General features: G+C 34.5%; 2 pseudogenes across 2 annotated transcripts; both read right to left on the bottom strand.

Moving 5' to 3' along the window:
• Positions 1–1,041: 1,041 nt before the first annotated feature.
• LOC143539003 (protein THYLAKOID FORMATION1, chloroplastic-like) lies at positions 1,042–3,737 on the bottom strand (annotated as a pseudogene). Its single transcript, XR_013136356.1, has 5 exons — positions 3,548–3,737; positions 2,312–2,579; positions 2,025–2,241; positions 1,343–1,458; positions 1,042–1,268 (listed from the first exon to the last, which is right to left on the bottom strand). The product of XR_013136356.1 is annotated as a protein THYLAKOID FORMATION1, chloroplastic-like (transcript).
• A 1,693-nt stretch (positions 3,738–5,430) lies between these two features.
• Positions 5,431–8,281, bottom strand: LOC143539001 (ATP-dependent Clp protease adapter protein CLPS1, chloroplastic-like; annotated as a pseudogene). Its single transcript, XR_013136355.1, has 3 exons — positions 8,217–8,281; positions 5,958–6,107; positions 5,431–5,885 (listed from the first exon to the last, which is right to left on the bottom strand). The product of XR_013136355.1 is annotated as an ATP-dependent Clp protease adapter protein CLPS1, chloroplastic-like (transcript).
• Between the last annotated feature and the right edge of the window lie 2,472 nt (positions 8,282–10,753).

Raw genomic sequence — 10,753 nt, 5'->3', positions numbered from 1 at the left:
GCATTTCCACCCAGTTCCCTACTCTATATCCATATATATCATATAATTACACTAAAAAAACACTGTATTTTCTCTCTCCTGTTTAATTAAATAATAATTTTTATACCTTTATCATCATATTTTCTCTCTCTTTCACTTACAACTACTTTATGAAAATATTAAAAAATTATACAGTATCTACAGTAAAACCTCAAATTTAACTTTCTCATATAAATTTTCTCTCTTCTCTACTCACAACCACTCATAACCATACCATATAATTTGCAAATCCCTCTCACGTAATTTTAGGGAACGGATTGAGAATGCTCTTAGACAAGTCTAAAGAGCCCGATGGTAACATAATTTGATTATCGACGATTCACGAATGGAGATATGGGCCCACAACAAAAATCGTTTGAAAAAAATTAGTGAGAATGTTATCGGAAATCTAATCAACTATTACCAATGGATTATCGAGGGATAACCTGTCCTCACCAAACCAAGAACATTTTAAATATTGCGTTATTTGTAAAAAAATGTTTTAAAGTTTTTTTCGGGCTTTCAAATGTACCGACGGGGGACATGTCCGTCAGGTAATTGGCCGGTGCTACCTTAGTAGTGAGATTTAGAAACTAAAACAGCTAAGAACCATCAAATTTTAAGCTGAATGAAATACAAATACTCAAAAGTATTTTGTCTGAAATGAACTCCGTTTTCTGTTAAGATGGCAATCCTCCTACGTTTTCGCATGATATTTCAGTCAAGTTCATCTCCAGCAACACAACTACTACTACTACTAAAACTGCTCTTTCACGAGAGACACGCATAATATTACAAAATATGTTTAATGGTAAGAACAAGCTTACCAAGCGCTTGTATGGAAATGACACGAAGGTGTGTGGAAATGACACGAAGGATGCCACCTGTAAGACCTCAGAAAATAGAATCACTAAAATGTAAAACAAAATATTCCATCAAAAGATGACTAAATAAATTCAAGTAAGAGGGTGAGCAATCATTACATAATTGGCATACAAATGAAGATGCACACTAGTAGATACTTGTTAGAATCTGTATGATGATTGCGTGCCGTCTTTTATCACAAGAAAATATATAACGAAACATAAGAGTAAAAAAGTACAATATATTGCCTCAATTTACACTGAACAAAGCTTCAAAAGATTATGAATATTAGCTACTTGCTGACGTATTGGTTTTCCGCTAAGCAGTTTTTCACTGCTTCATTAGCCTTTTGCGGTTCGCTTCTTTCTTCTCGCTTCTTTTTCTCCCTGAAAGCAAGAAAACAGAACACATGACTCGACAAAATAAACGTTTTCATGGTTTTTAAAAGTTTATCAAGTACCTTTCGACATATTCTTTCAATAGTTCTTTGGCTTGAACAAGCTTTGAAAGCAGATTGCGATAAACATCAAGGTCCCGATCGACACTCTTTTTGTTGATGTTGAGTGCTGCACAAAGCTGGAATCGCAAAAGCAAGTAATAAACATGGTATTTTTTGTATGATTATTTCATAACAAAAATCCATTAGACATTTCTTTCTAATGAGGAAGATAACCGGGACACATCAAGAACATTTATTTGTGCATACATACACACGGTAAGGGAACTTGAAAACATCAGTTTTGAGCTAGAGTGGTTGTGCTTAAATTAAACTAGAGTAATTATTATTACGCTTTTTGAGCTAGAGTAATAATAATTACTCTAGTTCAGTTTGTTTGTGTGATGATCATTACACTAGAACAAATAAAGTAGCGTAATAATAATTACTCTAGTTCAAAAACTGTAGCGTAATAATAATTACTATAGTATTAGCATAATTACTCTAGTTATTTGTACGTTTCTCACGTTAAGAGTTGTTTGTATTTGATGCTAATGCCATCCTATGAAATCAACTTTTAATGGAAAACAGGACATATAATAATAATAATAATAATAATAATAATAATAATAATTATTATTATTATTATTATTATTATTATTATTATTATTATTATTATTATTATTATAACTAAGATGTATATTACCTTCTCCAAAATAGTGGGTTCGGTTGCATTTGCCAGCTCTAAAAGACGAAACAAACCGACAGCAAAGAACCTACTGTAACTGAAACTTCCACTTCCCCCTGCTCTCTCTGCAATATCCTTCAAAATCTCCTCGCATTCCCCGGATTTAGACGCAAAATCAACCAACGAACCGGCATTCTGAGCACGAGCCCACGCTTCCAGCTTCTGTGCATCCGCCCTGCAGTTTACAGAACATGTTAATCATTCAACTTGTAAATCATTTATATCACTTGCAAACTGAAAGATACCTGTACTGTTGTGGATCCTCGTTTAGTGCCTTAATATATACTTGAAAGATGGCTTCTCGATCATCATCGCTAGGGTACCCTTCCATAAGCTGATCATAAACAGTAACAAAGCCTAAGGCAAATACTGCATCGTAACAGTAGGTCTTCTTGTATCTCATTAGATGCTGCTGTACTATCAGTTCCTGCAGCACCGTGTTGTAGATGCTCGGAATCGGCCGTTTGTAAGCATTCAAGAATTTCAACTTTGTCTCTGAAACTGGTGGTGGTTCTGAACAAAACCCACATGACAATAAAATATTAGAGAGTATATTAGTTATGGACTTAGGGCTTATAGTTATATGACTACACCATTATCATAGTTAGAAGATATGACTTGATTAGGTTTCCCTTGTAATTATACTGATTGTTTCTATTAAAGGTGTAGTTTATGTTTTTGTAAAAACTGAACTTTTGGTTTGGTTTTGGTTTTGCATGTAATGAAAACCAAATAAACTGAATCGAACAGAATCTATAAATTTTCATTTTTTTTAAGTAATCAATAAGAATTTAGAGAATAGTGTAGCCCAAGTATTTCTAGTCCAAATGTATAATAATAAATCCATTATTAATTAAAATATTTAGGTCCACATTCAATATTTTGGGCAATTTTTTTCTTCGCCCAAAAATTTCAAGCTCAAATGGAAAAACCAAAACCTAACCTAAACCGTAAACCAAAAAGAAAACAAAACATGAAGGTTTTTAAAAACTCGAATACCGAAATTTCGAATTTTTACTTTTTTGTTCGCTTTTAGCCCAAACCCGAATAAACCAAACCAAAAAAACCACAACTCATCGGTTATCAAAAACTAAAAATTCGAATTTTCTGTTTTAAGTTCTGTTTTAACCAAAAAAAAGCAAACCGAAAAAATCAAAACTGAACAGCTGTCAAAACCGAAATTTCTGTTTTTGGTTCGGTTTGAGCCCAAAACTGAACGGTTTTCAAAAACCAAAAATTTCGGTCTTAGCCCAAAACCGAAAAACCAAAGCTGAACGGTTTCAAAAACTCAAAAAGCGAAGCAAACCGACCCGTAGAAACCCTAATTAATGCATTGGTATATCATATCATATAATAATAATAATAATAATAATAATAATAATAATAATAATAATCTAAAATTGCATTGCAGTTGTACTGGATTCAAATCTCATACATTGCCACAGCATAAACAAACCAATATATCAAAGTAATCACGGAACACTTGCCTGTTACAGTAGACATACACTGCACAACGAATCTGGAACTTGAAGTAGAAGTACGGAAGCTTATTGAACTAAAAGACAAGTTGGTACGAACCCTAACGGCATAATAATCGGAAATAAGAGGACGAGAGATTTTGGACGGTGGTTGAGTGACGCCACGGAACGAGAGTGAAGCAACAGTAGTCATGATGATTAAATGCAGTTGATTGATAATATTAATATGAGATTATTATTATTAGTTTATAAATTGAGATAAGAAGCCATTGTGAATTGGAGAATGGAGTGAGAAGAAATTGGGGGAGACAGGAAGAAAAGAGAGAGGTTGAAAATAATGTGAGTGAGGCGCTTATCTGTTATCCATGGCAACACGGAGGTTTTGTTTGTAGCCAGTAGATATCTTACACGTGGGATGCTGACCTATTCAAATTTGCTAGCGGTTCGGTACCGGTATTTCGTGTAAAATTCGGGGAATATCAATACCAGTTTTGTATCGGTAAGGTACCAATATTTCGGGCAAAATTCGAGAAATACCATACTGGTACGAGAACGGAAAAATCAAAAGTTAATTAACCTGTAGGGATGAGTAAATTCAGTACCGATATCGAAATCGGTACCAAAGTTTTGAGTTTCGATATCGGTACCGGTACTGGTATTTCCCGAATTTTTCCTTCAATACCGGTACCGTCGTGTAGGGCTGTTCACGAGCCGAGCCCGAGTCGAGCCAGGGTGGTTTCGAGCTCGGGCTCAAAATTAAACGAGGCAACTTAGCTAGGCTCTCGCTTGATTTTGAAGTTAAACGAGCTTAAGATCGAGCCAACGAGCTGAGCCATGGACAATTTTGGCTCAGTTACAAAAATGATCCAAATCAGCTCAGGATATTTCAAATCAACTTTTTATAGCTAGTTTTATTTGAGCTTTTATCGAGAGAGCCACGAGCCGAGCTTCGAGCCTCGAGCTTTTTGAACAACCCTACCGTCGCGGTGAACCAAAGATTTCGGTACCGGTACCAAAAATTTGCAATTTTCGGGACCGGAATTTTCGGTACAGGTACGGTACCCATCTCATCCCTAGGTACTGATATCAAAAACGCTCATCCCTGACGTGGGGTTAGGGTTCTCTTGAGTTAGCGTTTCTGTCATGTCATGCAAATTGTATGGTACATTTGATGTCAATTCAACTCTAGATACCATAGTTGATCACGAAAATGATGTACGATCCGTTGATTTGCTCAGTGAAAACATTATTAGTCATATGGCTGTATAATTTGCTTGTTTATATGATATTTTTTACTCTGTTATATGGCGCGCATAACACGTTAATAAAGCCTTGATGTTGTGTCAGTGATGTTTGTTTATCTCTTCCCTTTGAGGTTATGCTTTTGAACCATTGTAAGTAGTTAAAGAGATATTTATTGAAGATTTGATTGTTTTTTTAAAAGGCCTAAAATACTTTAGCTTTTTATTTGTGTTTTGAATCTTGTTACCAAGTATGTTTACATGGTATCAGAATTCTAAAATTTAGATTTGATTGCATCTTTTTTGTTGAATTATATTTTTTAGTTGAGGACCAAGGTTCATTTGAGACGCCCTGAATTTTTCAATTAAATCCGTCACTATTTGTAAGCATCGAATTGTTTTCTGGTTTTTAGTCTATTTGGGTGAGATCCCGGGCATCTTCAATCTAGAGCATGCATGAAAGACCAACCAAGTCAAAGCAAGGTTCGGTCGTGGGCATTCCATCAAGCAATGTATCTTGTTAGGGGAAATCATGTGTCATTAGCGAAACACACCTTAGATGACAAAACTAAATGATTTAGATTCTTCACACTTTTGAAATCAAAGCAAAGTGTTGAAACTTGGTATATATATTTACTGGTCCACCGAAAACACACCATGAACACAACAAAGTATTCTATACATCTTTTGGAGGCTGACCAACACTGCCAACATTCGGTAATCGCGTATATCATCATTCATCATATATTGTACCTTTAATTATTGAAACATTACCATAATCCTAGTACTTACAAAAGACAGCCCATCATAGTTACTCGGGACCACCCATGCAGTTGAGCTAACAATCTCCATTGTCGGGCTCGATTGAACTTAAAAGGCCATTGCCTCTGAGCTGCGTGCAATGCTCTTCAGCATCTGGCTGTCCACAAACAATCACCACAGATAAATCGTTGACGTGCGCCTCTTGCATAATATTAACCGCATTGTCAACAGTCATACCAGGTATAACCTTCATTAGCACTTGCACAACATACTCTCTTTTGTTAAAGTTGTCGTTGTGCAACATCACACGGTAAGGTGGAGCCATTTTCCTTGATTTCCTGAAACAAAAAAAAATTATTAAACTCTGTTTCTTTAACACGATTAAAGTTTGTTTGCTTGTAAACGATTACTTCAAATCGAACTCTGACTCCCGGCCAGGTGTTGTTTACTCTATAACAGGTTTATCCATCACCCCACCGCCCTTTTCCAGCCTTGGGGGTGCCATAGTCATAACAGTGATCCATTTTGTGCTTTGTTTATGAAGCGAGTATTTATCCCCTGTAATAAGACACATAATGACACAAAATAACAATTTGCTAAAGTGCGTAGGCAGAATCAAGCAGTTGACTACTAAGAAGCAATTTGCTAAAGTGCGTAGGCAGAATCAACTTACAAGATAAACATGATTATTGAGGAATTATACCGCTGTTTACGAGGAATTATAAATTAAGCAGTTGACTTGTATGAGAATGCCAAAAAAAGTGTGAAGAAACGGGTCAACAAAAATCAGCAAATCATCAATCGAGATTTTTAACGCATTCATTTTTATTTGAAAGCAACTTTTGATGCATGAGGATTAAATCTAGAATATTAGTTATTTGGACTGAATTTATATGTCAGTTATATCATTTAATTCATCTAATGCTAATGTGTTGGTTACTTTGACATAACTTAATATATTGGTTACTAGAATCGACTAAAATTATACAATAATGAAGTTTCTCGAACACATTTGCTAGGGCATATCTAGCTTTCTAATGCTTCCACCTTGCTTGATAGTTGATACATGACAGGTTACAATATTAGCTTGTTAGTTTCCTCATGACAAATTGTCATTGTTACTACGGTGTTGTTACTTTTTCGGCGTCCCATTTTGTACAAAAGAAGCATTAGTAGCACTAGTTGATACCAACCTATTGTCAACATTAAGTGATTAATCCAACATGTTGACTTTTCACTTGATAAGAATTATTTGTTTTGACGATCTCCAAGGTCCGAATCGGCAAGATATAGAGGTTGATAACAAGAGTAAAAAACCCCAACCAAAACGTCGGAGATGACATTGTTAGCTTGGAGTGAGTCATAAAGTCAACAAAAAACTATGAGCGGTCGATGACTAGATGGTGTGTACAAGTCCCGTCTTCCATCACTCTTACATAAGCTAGACACACTTACATCTATCGCTGTCCTATAGAAGAATACGCCTCCATACATGCATATGTACTCATTACGTGTATGCAGAAAAAAAATAAATCCACAAATAAAGATGGCTGTAATGTTACAGAAGCACGCCTTTAGGCCCTAAAAAACCGCACACAGGTCTAATTTACAGTTTAGCATAAAAAATCGTTAGTAAATGATAAAACACAATCACAAGTAACTGATGCTTCCTTTTCTTTCAAAAAAACATGAAACTAGGGCCGTCCAAACCGCTCGCCGCTCAAACTCGCTCGCCATTCGCTCGGAAACTGCTTGGAAAATGCTCGCTCGTTTTTTGGCTCGATTGTAAGCGAGCTGCTCTGCTCAGTTCGGTTTGTAAACGAGCCAAGCAACGAGCAAAGGTCTGCTTGGTTCGGTTCGGCTCGAATATTTTTAATTTATTTTATATATAATTATATATGAACAAGTATATAAATATATAGACAACACACATAAAATATAAGTATACAACTTTTTAAACCCTTTTAAATTATTCCTATTCCGTCAATTTTAAGTTTTATTAGTTCAATTCAAGTTTTCAGAATACTAAAAGTCTTTTTACATATTCATTATATTCAAACTTCTTTCTCCTAAAAATTTACAACCTATTATACGTTTGTCTAAAAACTACTAATTTGTTTACAAAATATATTATTTGTAGCCTTCAAACTTCTTTCTTATTGAAATTTTTAAAGTGAAAAAGAAATAAAAAAAATGCTCGAAATCGCTCGATGTTCGATCAAAAAATGCTCGATTCGATTTTGGCTCGTTTCATTTTTCGCTCGGTTCGAATTTCAGTCCTTCAATTCGGTTAGGTTGTAAATGAGCCAAGCAACGAGCAAGGCTTCGCTCGGTTTGGCTAGGCTCATGAACAGCCCTACATGAAACCTCAACCAAATGCCACAAATTTCCCAATTTACTAGTATTCTTACAGCATCGGATACGATTTCGCTAGCTGTTTATTCCAAAGCAAACTATAGTACCATCTATGATTAAATCCATCAGTACCTTGTGTTTATTTTGACTAATTAACCCCAATTACAAGCCTACAAACCCTAATTTGCCAATTTCATTAATAAATTAGCATTTTAAACAAAAAAAGCCTAATTATTCTAATCACAAAACCTAATGACAATTAGATCGGAGGAAACTTGATCGATGAATTAATAATAATAATAATACTACCTGATGATTTGGAATGAAGAAGAGTCCGATTAGGTGAAGGACGGAGTCGACCCGAAATGGTAGTCTCCATGTATTCGCCTTTTTGAAATTTGCTTTCGATTCTCACCACACGCTATAACTGTTTTACCAATAGCCAATCTTATTTTAGTAGTATTTATAATCATATATTTAAATTTAAAACATGGCTCGTTGGCTCTATCTCTATGTGTCTTTGGTTTTCCTGATTTAATTTGTTGGTATTATCTAAAACCATTTATAAGTGCAGGATATTTCAGTCTAAATACATTAAAAATATTTATTTTCTTATTACTCTTGCAAGCATCCTTACCAATAGTTTTAATTTCACATTAACGTTTTCTTTTTTTAGTTACTTTTAATTAATAATCAAACTTTTTTTTATAATTTTACAACTTGAAAAATGAATGCCATAGCTTTTCTACCAATAACCAATATTTTTTAATAGTTATAAGCAAATAAAACATGGCTAGTTGGCTCTACCTCTGTGTCTTTGATTGTCCTTAGAGAAAATTACTTTTTGTGTTCCTGTGTTTTTAGGGCTAAGACACAATGAGTCCTTGAAAAAAATTTTGAACTGGTTGAGTCCCCGTGATTTCAGAAACGAACAATTTGAGTCCCTGTGGTTTCAGAAACGAACAATTTGAGTCCCTCTGGTTTTAGTAAAATGAAAGTTTTACCCTGAAAGTTAAGTAAGGGCAAGGACTCAAATGGTTCGTTTCTGAAACCACGGGGACTCAACCAGTTCAAAATTTTTTTTGAGGACTCATTGTGCCTCCGTCTTAAAACTATAGGGATTCAAACAGTAATTTTCTCTTGTCCTTATTTGTTGCTATTATCTAAAACTATTGACAAACACGTCTAGTCAGCAGTCACGATATATTTCAATAAATACATTGAAAACACTTATTTTCTCATTAATCCTACAAGCATCCTTGCTGATGCTTACGTTTTCATATTATCATCGTTTTTTATGTTTATTTTTAATAATCAAAATCCTTTTATAAATTTTTGTAACTTAAAAAATAAATATTGTGTCCACTATAATTTATGAGTAAAGGAACATCCTGCCAGTAAGATGCGCCCACAATATTTATGAGGTGGAGGAACTAGAAAGTATATAACGTCATGTTTCGTCAATGCCACATAAACAATGAGTTTTAATTAACTCACCGTTAACAAGCTATGTTATTTTTTTATTTTCCTTATTTGTTGGTATTATCTAAAACCATTTATAAATACATTAAAATTACTTATTTTCTTATTGATGTACAACATCTTTATAAATACTTATGATTTCACGTTATCACAGTCTTTTTTTACTTACTTTTAATTAATAATCAAACTTTTTTTTATAAATTTTACAACTTGTAAAATGAATGCTAGAGCTGTTCTACCCATAACCAATATTTTTTAATATTTATAAGAAAAAAAATAAAATAAAACATGGCTCATTGGCTCTGTCTATGTGTGTCTTTGATTTTCCTTATTTGTTGATATTATCTAAAAACCGTTGACAAACACGTCTAGTTAATAGTCATGGTATATTTCAATAAATAAATTAAAAACACTTATTTTCTTATTAATCTTACAAGCAAGCATCCTTACTGATGCTTACGTTTTCACATTATCACTGTCTTTTTATGCTTATTTTTAATAACCAAAATCCTTTTGTAAATTTTTATAACTTAAAAATAAATGCTATAAGGTGGAGGTTTCAAATCATGCATGTGTAGGTGGTTCATAATTCATAAGGCTATGCGATGTGGTTAACTAGAAAGTACATTACGTCATGCCTCGTCATTACCACGTAAACAGTGAGTTTTAATTAACGGGCCGTTTAGCAATCCCGTTATGGTTTTACTAAAAAAAATGTGTGATGTATGTGATTGGCAGAATATTGTGGATCCTAACTCCTTTTTGTGTTTTTTATGTTAAAAGACCGCCAAAGACGAACTGGGCCTACTCAGGTACCCCCTTTGGGGTAGATTTTGTCGAACGGCGCTGCCGAAAGCAGGGGGTTCACAGTGGGGTAGCCAGCTTGGATTATAGTTGCCAACAAAAGAAGAGGAGAGAGAGCAAGGGAGAGAGATGCGTTTGTGTCTGCACGGGAGAGAGATGAGTTGGGTGGGTTCTTTAGGGTACCTGCGCTGGAAAAGGATGTCAGCGGGTTCCTTCGGCTGTCCATGAGTTGTCGAAGACTGGTTGGATCTTTGCCCGGGTTCTAGCGGTGATCGCCTAACGAACTCAATATGATTTACTTTTTAAGTAGAAGATTAACTAGTGAAATGTGCTGTATTTTGAAGAAAAATATGTATTGTGAAAATGTGCTGTATTTTTCAACTAGTTACAATATACTGAGTAGAAGATTAACTAGTAAAAACTTAATTGATTTAGCCACCTAACAAACTCAATATTATTTATTTACTTCTTAACAATTGTCTTGTGTAATGTGTAAACAATTTAAGTGTATCGGTTTCAAAAACTGCTTATCAAGATAGGCATGGTTGTTTCAAAGCCTAGTAAT

Source organism: Bidens hawaiensis, unplaced genomic scaffold, assembly GCF_021521415.1.
Source record: "Bidens hawaiensis isolate Kalapana, Puna unplaced genomic scaffold, B.hawaiensis_p1.1 tig00011791_1, whole genome shotgun sequence".
Classification (NCBI taxonomy): Eukaryota; Viridiplantae; Streptophyta; class Magnoliopsida; order Asterales; family Asteraceae; genus Bidens; species Bidens hawaiensis.
This window is presented reverse-complemented; position numbering and strand designations above follow the sequence as displayed.